At 53.8% G+C, this 10,919-nt stretch overlaps 1 non-coding gene across 1 annotated transcript; it reads left to right on the top strand.

The window, feature by feature from the left end:
* The first annotated feature begins 10,092 nt into the window (after nt 1-10,092).
* Nucleotides 10,093-10,165, top strand: TRNAF-GAA (transfer RNA phenylalanine (anticodon GAA)). The gene has a single exon. It is a non-coding gene; the product is annotated as a tRNA-Phe (tRNA).
* The last annotated feature ends 754 nt before the right edge of the window (nt 10,166-10,919 follow it).

Below are 10,919 nucleotides of genomic sequence, written 5' to 3'. Positions count from 1 at the left end.
GTTCTAGGCCCCAGGCCCCGCCCCTGCGGCGGGAGCAGCCCCGGGCCCGCGGGAGCCGGGCGGGGCGCACAGGGCAGAGGCAGCGCGGAGTGAAAGAGCTTCACCTCCCCCCGGGCCGGGGGCACCAGCAGCGGGGGGGCCGGGACGGAGCTGCCGGGCACCAGCCCCACCCAGGGCAGCCTGGGGCCGCGGGGCCGGGGAACGTCCCGTCCCGGGGGCGTCGCTCCGATGAGCCGAGGGACAGGACAGATCTGTGAGTTGTCGCCGTTCAGGGTCTGCAGCTTCTTACCCACGAGGTCACTTTCTGACCTTCAGATCAGCCCAGGATCTGCCCCGCCCCTTCCCCGCGGCCCCGCCCACTCCCGCCATCGCTCGCTCCCCCCCCCCGCCCACTGTCACTGGGCTGGGGCAGGGGCTGGGGGGGCGGGGGGGGCAGGCGCTGGGCTGGGGCTGATTGATCTGTCTACAGCAACATGCAGATCCCTTTCTTGGGTTGTGTAGCCGATAATCTGTTCTGCTGACGCCGCTAGGTGCAATGCATGTTCAGTGGGGTTTCTCCCCTCTTCCCTGTTTGTATTTCCTCTCCCTACTAGTGCTGGGGTGTCCTTCTCCTATAGGTTAGTGTAGTAATGATCTCATCTTGGGGGCATGTGTCAGTTCGTTGCCATGGCACTCCTGTGGTCAGACATCTGTGGATGTTCTAGCCGAAGGCCGGTGTTAGCTCATGTTCCTCTGGTCGGCTCGTGTCTTTACGGATGAAATTCCCCCTTAGACACTCTATTTCCAGTTCCCCAAACCTTAGGGGTGACCCTTAGGCCAGTTATTTGTGCCAGAGTTCATAGACCTCGAGCCTTCTGCTAACTGCTGATGCCAGTGTCCTACAGGAGACAGGCCCGTGGGTTCCTTGCATTACTGCTGCATAAAAGAAATGCTAACGCTAGCTATATGGGCTACAGGTGATAGTTAATTTACCACCCAGTAGAGTTTATAAGTAGCCCTAGTTTTTCTCTCCAGTTTGAATTCCTTTGCATTTAGAAAGATAAGTTCGGTGAGGTAATATTTTTTATTAGACCCACTTCAGTTGGTGAAAGAGAGACGTTTCTGAGCTACACCCAGATCTCTTCTTCAGGAGAATATTCTAAAAATTTGCCCTCCTTTCTCTCTAGTTATCTATTTCTAATTTAATATTCCCTGAGATTTTTTCCATGTCTCACCAATAATAAAATATTAACATAAAATATCCCCACTTTGACCTTTTCTCAAATTTTAAAATATATTTAGAAAAGTTTTGCAGATGTTTCCTGTTTTCTCTCAATTTGTCAAATAACACTATGAAATTCACTCTCATTTTACCTCTTTACCTACTATTGACTATCGATACAAAATTCTTCACATTTTTTCACTTTCCGCTTAACTTTGTTGAAATTAATCCAGAATTCTCCAGATTTCCACCCTTTTCTCTTTGATGACTTAACATAGACATCAGCTATCAGATTTTGTCTTTTTCCATGTAATTATTAAATGTCTGTTAAAAAGCATCTTGTGGTTGGAGACGTTCCCATGTTTAGCTGCAGCAAGTCCTCCTGTTTTGGAGGGAATTTGTTGCCTTAGTCATTCTCCATCCTGGTGGCTGCAAGGAGTTAAATGGTGAACTTTCTCCTCTCATTTGAGACTCATTTCTTTCCCCCTTTATCTTCATTAAAATGGTTTCTGATAAAAGTGACTGGCCCCATATTTAATACACACCAAAGCCAGAGGCCTCCCCCTGTTTGGGGGAACAGTGCTCATGGGACAGTTGGCTGGACCCTTTTCTTTTCCTCAGGGGGCACAGGACAAGGGCTCAGTCTGTGCCTGGCTCCTTGCTGCCCAGGCTGTCTCCAGAGTGGCTGAGAATCTCCATGCTACTGTATTAGCCCCTCACTTTCCCCTCATCATGTTCACCAGCAGTATCCCAAACCCCCATGACGAATGGTCTCCATGAGGGTTTGCTTCGCCCAGTGCTGAGATGGAGTCGTCTCTGGGGTGGGTCCCTATTGGCCATTTCTGCCAGTCACCGGGCATGGAAATTTCTTACAAAATTTGGCTCCTCCATGCCATCCATTCTCCTGTTAAAGAAGCATCGTCCAGGGCTCCCCCTCCCCATGTGAATGGCTGGCAGGGGCTGCTGATAACTTTCTATCCATTTATCCATTACTGATATGAAATCACGACAGACTTTGCTTCTCTCCCCCTTTTCAAAACTGGAGGAACTTCAGGTTTTGGAGGGAAAACTGTTGCTGTGAATCCTTCTCAGAAGAAGGGGAGGGAATGAGGGAGGAGGAAAGGAAAGATCCCAGTTCATATGAATAACATCACAGCAGCCTACAGCGAAGTGGGAGGGAGGCGTCTTCGAGCCGACGTGTCTCGTCCGTTTCTCCCTTGCCGCTTGGGTGGAGGCGGGAAGGGAGCGAAACGTGCCCAGCTGAAGGTTTTTCCCTCGGCCTTGAGGATTGAGCCCGAACCTCCGGCATGGCTAGGTCGGGGTTGTCCTGGGCTCTGTGGGGGGAGGGCTCAGCTGGGAGAAGGGGGAGACTAGGGGAGTTTGTCTCTGATATATAAGGGCTTTGTCAGCGGGAAGCTGTAGGTCACATGCTGGGGGTGACAGGGGGGTTGAGCTGGAGCAGTGTGTGTGTGTGTGTGGGGGGGGGGGTCGCTTGGTAAAAATGAACCTGCCAAGCCTCTCCCTCTGCTGCAGCAAAAGCCTCTCATTTATCTCCTCAACTCCCCTCCATGAAAATCTCCACCCCTCCCCCGGCGCTGAGAGACCCCCTCACTCCCATGGAGATTTGTAATTGTTCTAAGTCTTCCTTGGCCTTGTCCAAACAGTTTTCCCAGACAAATTATCAAGGACATTTCAAATGAGAAAAACAAACCAAACGAGAACTAAAGAAACCCCCACCCCACACAGTTTGGGTCTGAATTTTTCTACTGAAATTTGGAGACAATAAAACTCATCCCTCTTTTGCCCAGAAACCAAAGCTAGACCTCCCCCGCTGTAGCTGTGACTTCTGCTACCGGACCACCAACGCGCTAACTCCTCTTGGGAGACATTTTGCTGCACAATATTGCTGCTATTCCGATTATTGACTCCAGGAAACATTTTCCTTAGCCTGGTTCTGTGTGTCACTGGTTTCTCTAGCAAAGGCCAGTCCCTGGACGCTTGGTCCAGACATCCTCATTCACATCAACCTTCCAGTTAAGAATCATTTCCCATTCCCGCTCTGTGGGAGGGCAGATGTTTCAAAGTGCTCTCTGTGCGACTGCACATGGCTAAGCAAAGAGAACAAACCCCAAATCCCCCCTGTGCTTTGGGAGCCAGGTTTGTTGTGTGAATTCTGGATTTCAGATGACTTCAAGCCTGGGCATTGTGATTATTTACCAGTTTCTCTGGCACTGGGGCAGTGTTGTGCTCCTAGCTGTGATGGCCGAGTGGATAAGGCGTTGGAGTCAAAATCTAATACGGTTCCTCTCGGCAGGTTCAAATCCTGCTCACAGCGAGGCTGGTGTTTTAGCCAGTCTCTAACCCGGGCAATACCTCTGTACAAACCCCTGAGACACTCTCAATTCTCTCCCCACCCCAAATAAATCCTCTTCTGCTCCTTTCATAGAGATCCCTGGGACACCACCTCACACTGTGTCTCTGAGGTGTCAGACAAACTGTCAGCACCTGAAGCCTCTGCCAGTCACCTAGCGCCCCATGCCCCATAGATCAGCCATAGCCCTGGCTGCTGCTCCTCTCTCTAGAGTGTGAAAGGAGCCGAGTCAGCGAGTCCATGGGTGCTACGGGGCTGATGCACCAACAGAAAAAAAATCGGTGCTCAGCCCCCACTGGCAGCCAGCGCCTGCCCCCCCTACAGGCCTTACTGACAAGCTCCTCCTCTTCCCCTTCAGCGCCTCCTGCCTGCCAGTGACCACCTAGTGCTGTGCAGGAGGCACTGGCGGGGGGGGAGGGAGGGGAATGGGGCAGGAAGGTGCAGGGCGGGGAGAAACGGGACAGCGGTGGGGGCTTGGGGGAAGGGGTGGAGTGGGGGCAGGGCCTGGGGTGGAAAGGGGGGGATTTGTCCCGGGCCCTGCACCCCTCTAGGGACGGCCCTGAAGGGAAGCACTGACTATTACAGTGACAATAAAACTGACCAGCATTGCGGGGGAGACTGAAGGAGCTCAGCACTCATCAGGTCTCTTCTCTCCACCAAGGTGAGCCAGACACTGCTCTCTCCTGGGTCTCATTCTAGCAGCTGGACGACAAGGAGCGATTTCCCCACAGGAAGTGCATTGAGTGCCCCTGTGGTGCTGGGGGAGCTGGCGCTGCTGCTGGCTGTGGGGGCTGGCAGGGGGGTTGATGTCTGCACAGACTCTCAGCTGCCAAGCCGGAGGGGGCACTTGGGAGACTGGCTCAGTGAAGACGGGGGGTTGACAGAGCAATACAGACGCTCTCCAGAGCACGGAGCAGCATCCGCCCATGCAGCCAGGCAATGAGCATTTCCCACAGCCTGGAGCAGACGGGGAGGCGGCAGCTGCTGCTCCAGCTCCTCGGGGACAGGCCCTGTCAGGCAACAGACACTTCTTACTCACCACAGCTAAGGGCATCGGGTTCCTCCAGTGGGGGTGTGGAGCGGTCGTTCATTTTCCTGTTCGCACTCCTCTGTGGTGTGAAAATTGGGGAGGGGAGGCAGAAGCCCCACTTCCCTCCCTAAATGATGTCCAGTGGAGGAAGCCAGGACAACAGGGTGGGGCGGCAAGTGGTGGCCAGACTTTTACTGCCAGGGTCTAGTGTAACTCAGGGTCCAGCTCAACTTCCTCCCCGCGCCACTGGCCCCCAGTCCCCTTCCACCACCAGATCAACCCGGGATCTAAGGCAGGAACAGGGTGAGGAAGCAAGTCAAGCTGAGCAAGGCAGGCAAAAGCGAGTCTTGCCTTCCTGGGCCGCTCACAATGACGTCCTTTTTGTGTGCCACGGCTGCAAAAACAGCCGGGACAGAGAAGCAGCAGGCCACAAGACTTTCATACAGCTGCCAAAGTAGCTCAGTTGGGAGAGCGTTAGACTGAAGATCTAGTATGTCTATACTTACTTCCTGGTCCGGATGTAAGCGATCGATCTTCTGGGATCGATTTATCGCGTCTTGTCTAGACGCGATAAATCGATCCCGGATCGATCCCGGAAGTGCTTGCCGTCGACGCCGATACTCCAGCTCAGCGAGAGGAGTACGCGGCATCGACAGGGGAGCCTGCCTGCAGCGTCTGGACCCGCGGTAAGTTCGGACTAAGGTACTTCGAATTCAGCTACGTTATTAATGTAGCTGAATTTGCGTACCTTAGGCCTGGTCTACACTAGGAGTTTATATCGAATTTAGCGCCGTTACATCGAATTAACCCCGCACCCGTCCACACCACGAAGCTATTTAATTCGACATAGAGCTGTCTTAAATTCGACTTCTGTACTCCTCGAAAACGAGAGGAGTAGCGCTAAATTCGAAATGGCAATATCGAATTAGGCTAGGTGTGGATGGAAATCGACGGTAATAGCTCCGGGAGCTATCCCACAGTGCACCACTCTGTTGACGCTCTGGACAGCACTTCGAGCTCGGATGCTCTGACCAGCCACACAGGAAAAGCCCCGGGAAAATTTGAATTCCTTTTCCTGTCTGGGCAGTTTGAATCTCATTTTCTGTTTGGACAGCGTGGAGAGCTCAGCAGCACTGGCAACGATGCAGAGCTCTCCAGCAGAGATGGCCGTGCAATCTAATAGAAAGAGGGCCCCAGCATGGACTGATCGGGAAGTCTTGGATCTCATCGCTGTGTGGGGCGATGAGTCCGTGCTTTCAGAGCTGCGCTCCAAAAGAAGGAATGCAAAGATCTACGAGAAGATCTCTAAAGCCATGGCAGAGAGAGGATACAGCCGGGATGCAACGCAGTGCCGCGTGAAAATCAAGGAGCTGAGACAAGGCTACCAAAAAACCAAAGAGGCAAACCGACGCTCCGGATCCCAGCCCCACACATCACGTTTCTACGAGGCACTGCATTCCATCCTAGGTGCGGCCGCCACCACTACCCCACCAGTGACCGTGGACTCAGAGGATGGGATACTGTCCACGGCCGGTTCCTCGTCGGAAATGTTAGCGGACGGGGAAGATGAGGAAGGAGATGAGGAGGACGAGGCAGTCGACAGCGCTTGCACCACTGATTTCCCCGACAGCCAGGAGCTCTTCATCACCCTTACCGAGATCCCCTACCAACCATCCACAGCCGTTACCCCGGACACCGAATCAGGGGAAGGATCAAGCAGTGAGTGCTTTAAACATCTAAACATGTAATTTTAACATAACTGGTCCACCGTGGTAACACACGTTCCCACGCCATGAGTCCAGTAAGTAGTCTGGGATCATGGCACGGCACAGCATGGCGGCATACGGCCCTGGCCTCTGCATGGTCTCCCGAAGCATTCTTCCCCTCTCGCTCTCCGAGATCCTCATTAGAGTTATATCGCACATGACGCCCTGCTTTAAATTAGGGAGGGGAATGTTAGTATTGGGACTGCTTTACAGCCACGCGGTGGAGGCGGCAGAGGGGCAGCATACAGTGATCTTTCCCGGGGACAGCCGCGAGGTGGTGGGACAGGGGCAGAGCTCATGCTTCCCTGATTGCTGCCAGCAGAGAGTGGCCTTGCATTCAGTGCGAAAGGAGCCCAGTGCTACTATTACATTTTTAAGCTGCCACAAGTCTACGGCTTACCATGTTTTCCTGCAACAAAAGTAGAGGTGTCCTGCCACGCTTCTCTGATCGCAACTGCAAGACCCCAGGCACTGAAGGCGAGGGCCGAAAATTCGACCTTGTCCTGTGTGCGCATGTGAAAGGTCCAGTGCATGGTGTTGTTCACAGAGAAAGACTATGTTCTTTGTTAGCAACTTCATTTATCTGTCTCAGGAATTTACTCCCTTTTTCCCATTCCCACAGACACATCTGCGACTGTCTCCCAACCCAGCCTGGCATCACACTCCCAGAGGCTAGCGCAGATTAGGAGAAGGAAGAGAAAGACGCGTGAAGACATGTTTTATGAACTTATGGAGTGCTCACGAGAGCAGGCAGCCCAGACGACACAGTGGAGGGAGAACTTGTCACAAATGCACAGAGCAGTCATGGAACGGGAGGAGAGGTGGCGCCAGGAGGACCAGCAGGCTACTCGAACCCTGCTTGGACTAATGAGGGAGCAAACGGAGACGCTCCGGCGCCTAGTGGATGTTCTGCAAGACCGGAGGCAGGAGGACAGAGCCCTGCTGCTGTCTATCTCTAACCGCCCTCCCCCGCCACCAAGTCCCACACCCCCCTCACCAAAAGTCCAAAGAAGGAGGGGCGGCAAGGGCCGTTAAAACTTTCAGTCGGCCCCTGCACACTGCTGCAGCAATGGAAGGCTCTCGTTCCAAAGTTTGAAAAGCCCTTTCCTACCCATCTCACAATAGCCCACGTCCAAGTTTCCTCCCCCCCTTTTCATGTGCGGTTCATAATAAAACATCTGTTTCTGTTAAGTACTGTTTCCGAGAGTGTCTTTTAGAGGGGATTCTGTCTGAAGGGGGGGAAGGGGTTTGTTACTTGGACAGGACAGTCACCTGTAGCAGGCTACAGAGGCGGGGGCAGGTCCAGCATCAGGACACATACACAGTACAGTCACCAGTTACCCTGGTCAGTCTGGGAGGCGGTTTTCATGTTCTGGGGTGCGAGGGGGTTGATCTGTGACTTTGTGGCGGGGGAGGGCAGTTACAGATCTTCTGCCGCGGTCCTTATCCTGGATCACAGAGCCACGCAGCAGGGGATCTGTTACCCTCCGCCCCCTGCCAGAAAGTCACTTGGCCGACACATACATGCAGTCCCGCCCAGGACTGCTGGCAGGCTGCGTTGAAACAACCAATCCAGCACTGCGGAGCCTGTCATTCCCGGAGTTTAGAAGCATCATTTGCATCAAAACAATAAACCAGCCCCCCGCCACAGTCTGCGTCCCCGGTTTAAAACATTCCCGCGAAAACAGTAAGAAAGAGAACCTTGTTCAGTAACAAAACGGAACAGATTTTATTTGTTGGGAAGGTGGGGAAGGGGGTATGTAACTTGGAAGGATAGTCAACAGTAACTGGGTAAAGAAACGGGGGCAGGTTCAGTATCTGTGTCCACAAAGTGAACAGTCACTGGAGACCCTGCTCAGTCAGGAACCTGGCTTTCAAAGCCTCCCTGATGCACAGCGCGTCCCGCTGGGATCTTCTAATCGCCCGGCTGTCTGGCTGGACGTAATCAGAAGCCAGGCTATTTGCCTCAAGCTCCCACCCCGCCATAAAGGTCTCCCCCTTGCTCTCACACAAATTGTGGAGCACACAGCAAGCAGCTATCACAATGGGGATATTGGTCTCGCTGAGATCACAGCGAGTGAGTAGGCTTCTCCATCTCCCCTTGAGACGGCCAAAAGCACACTCCACCACCATTCTGCACTTGCTGAGCCGGTAGTTGAATAGTTCTTTCCCTGAGTCCAGTGCGCCAGTGTAGGGCTTCATGAGCCAGGGCATTAGCGGGTATGCAGGGTCCCCGAGGATGACTGTAGGCATCTCCACATCCCCAACAGTTACTTTGTGGTCCGGGAAGTAAAGACCTTCCTGCAGCCGTCTATACAGACCAGAGTTCCTGAACACCCTAGCGTCATGAACCTTGCCAGGCCATCCAACGTAGATATTGGTAAAACGTCCCCGATGGTCCACCAGTGCTTGCAGCACCATGGAAAAGTACCCCTTTCTGTTGATGTACTGGCTGGCCTGTTGGTCCGGTGCCAGGATAGGGATGTGAGTCCCATCTATAGCCCCACCGCAGTTTGGGAATCCCATCTCGGCAAAGCCATCTCTGATGAGCTCCACGTTTCCCAGGGTCACTACCTTAGATAGCAGTAGCTTGACGATTGCCCTGGCTACTTGCATAACAGCAACCCCCACGGTAGACTTGCCCACACCAAAGTGGTTAGCGACGGACCGGTAGCTGTCTGGCGTTGCGAGCTTCCAGAGGGCTATGGCCACTCGCTTCTGGACAGTCAGGGCTGCCCGCATCCGGGTGTCCTTTCGCTTCAGGGCAGGGGACAGCAACTCACACAGTTCGAGGAAAGTCCCCTTCCGCATGCGAAAGTTGCGCAGCCACTGGGATTCATCCCAGACCTGCAGCACTATGTGGTCCCACCATTCTGTGCTTGTTTCACGGGCCCAGAATCGCCGTTCAACAGTATCAACAAGACCCAGTGACAGCGAGATGTCCTGGGCGCTGGGTCTCATGTTCTCAGAGAGGTCGGAGCTAGTGTCCGACTTCATGCCGTCACGGTGGTGCCGTAGCCTCCTCTCATGATTGATCTGCAGCTGCCTCTGGTACAGGTGGAGGAGAAGCTGCGAGGCGTTGAGAACTGCCACAACTGCAGCGATGGTCGCAGCGGGATCCATGCTCGCACTGCTGTGGCGTCCGCGCTGTCAGTAATCAGAAAAGCGCGCGAACTGATTTCCCACCGGCGCTTTCAGGGAGGGAGGGAGGGAGGGCGTGAGTGACGGACGGATGACGACAGGCGCCCAAAAGCACCCTCGACACATTTTTTTACCCAGAAGGCATTTGGGGCTCGACCCAGAATTCCAATGGGCAGCGGGGACTGCGGGAACTGTGGGATAGCTGCCCACAGTGCACCGCTTCCAATGTCGACGCTTGCCCCGTTAGTGTGGACTCACAAAGTCTCACAAAGTCGAATTACTGTCCTTAGTGTGGACACACACGTTCGACTTAGTAATATCGATTCCACATAGTCGAATTAACTAAAATCGAAGTACTCTCGTAGTGTAGACAAGGCCTTAGTCCGAAGTGGGGGTTAGTGTGGACCAGGCCTAAAGGTCCCTGGCTCAATCCCAGGCTTTGGCAGGTCCTTGCATTCCTCTTTGTGCAGTGGTGGCTTCCTCTCTTAGAGCGCAGTGGTTCCTTTACCTGATGCAATACCCTTATCTCAAGCTCCCCAACAGAGCCTGGGCTGTTGGCCCACCTGACCTTTTTTTCACAGCTGCTGTAGTAGCTCAGTTTGGAGCGCGTTAGACTGAAAATCTAAAGGTCCCTGGTTCAATCCCAGGCTTTGGCAGCCCTTTCATCTCTCTTTGTGCAGGGGTGGCTTGTTTTCTAGAAGCACAGCAGTGCCTGCACCCAAGGTGAATCCCTCATCTTGGGCTCCGCAGCAAGAAAAGATAGCGTGGGCTTCTGCCCCTAGTTGGCCCACCTGACTCATAACAATGAGGGACGGGAGCTGTCTTTCCCATGCTGCTCTATGTCAGGTCAGTTCTGTGATGGGGTTAGTGAGGGGTTCAATGCCATTGAACTAACCCACTTTCAAGTCACACCTTTGGCTAATCAAATTTCATTTTGCTGAGTGTCCCCCTGTAGGCAAGCCCTGAATTCGACACTCTGATCCATCTCTTCAGTGCCCGGGGTTTGTGGCGCAGAAAGGGCAGCAGGCCAGAGGCCGGGCAGTGTCTGCAGCAGGCTGAGCAGGCACTTCTAGGCCGTGGGGCTCTCTCACTTTTTATAGTGGGGGAGCTGAAAGCCTGCGAACTGTACCCAGGTGTGTTCACAAGCAGTGTGAAAACGTGCAATTCCTGCTCACACTACATGGGGCAGCACAGCTCCGGGGTTCTCCAGAATCACACAATAATGCGGCTTTGTTCCCACCGCACCTGGAGCTTTTCATAGTGAGACATGGGGGTGCTGCAGCACCCGCCGCACCCCTCGTTCCTGCACCTCTGTTCTCTGCAGGGAACTTGTTATGCCACGAGGGGGGGCAGGGAGACGGTTCAGGAGACCCAGGCCCACACCCCGAGCACTGCAGCTCCAGGGCTGTG

The sequence above is a fragment of the Emys orbicularis genome, chromosome 15, assembly GCF_028017835.1.
Source record: "Emys orbicularis isolate rEmyOrb1 chromosome 15, rEmyOrb1.hap1, whole genome shotgun sequence".
NCBI lineage: Eukaryota > Metazoa > Chordata > Testudines > Emydidae > Emys > Emys orbicularis.
Note: the sequence above shows the minus strand (reverse complement) of the source record. Positions and strands in the feature narration are given on the sequence as shown.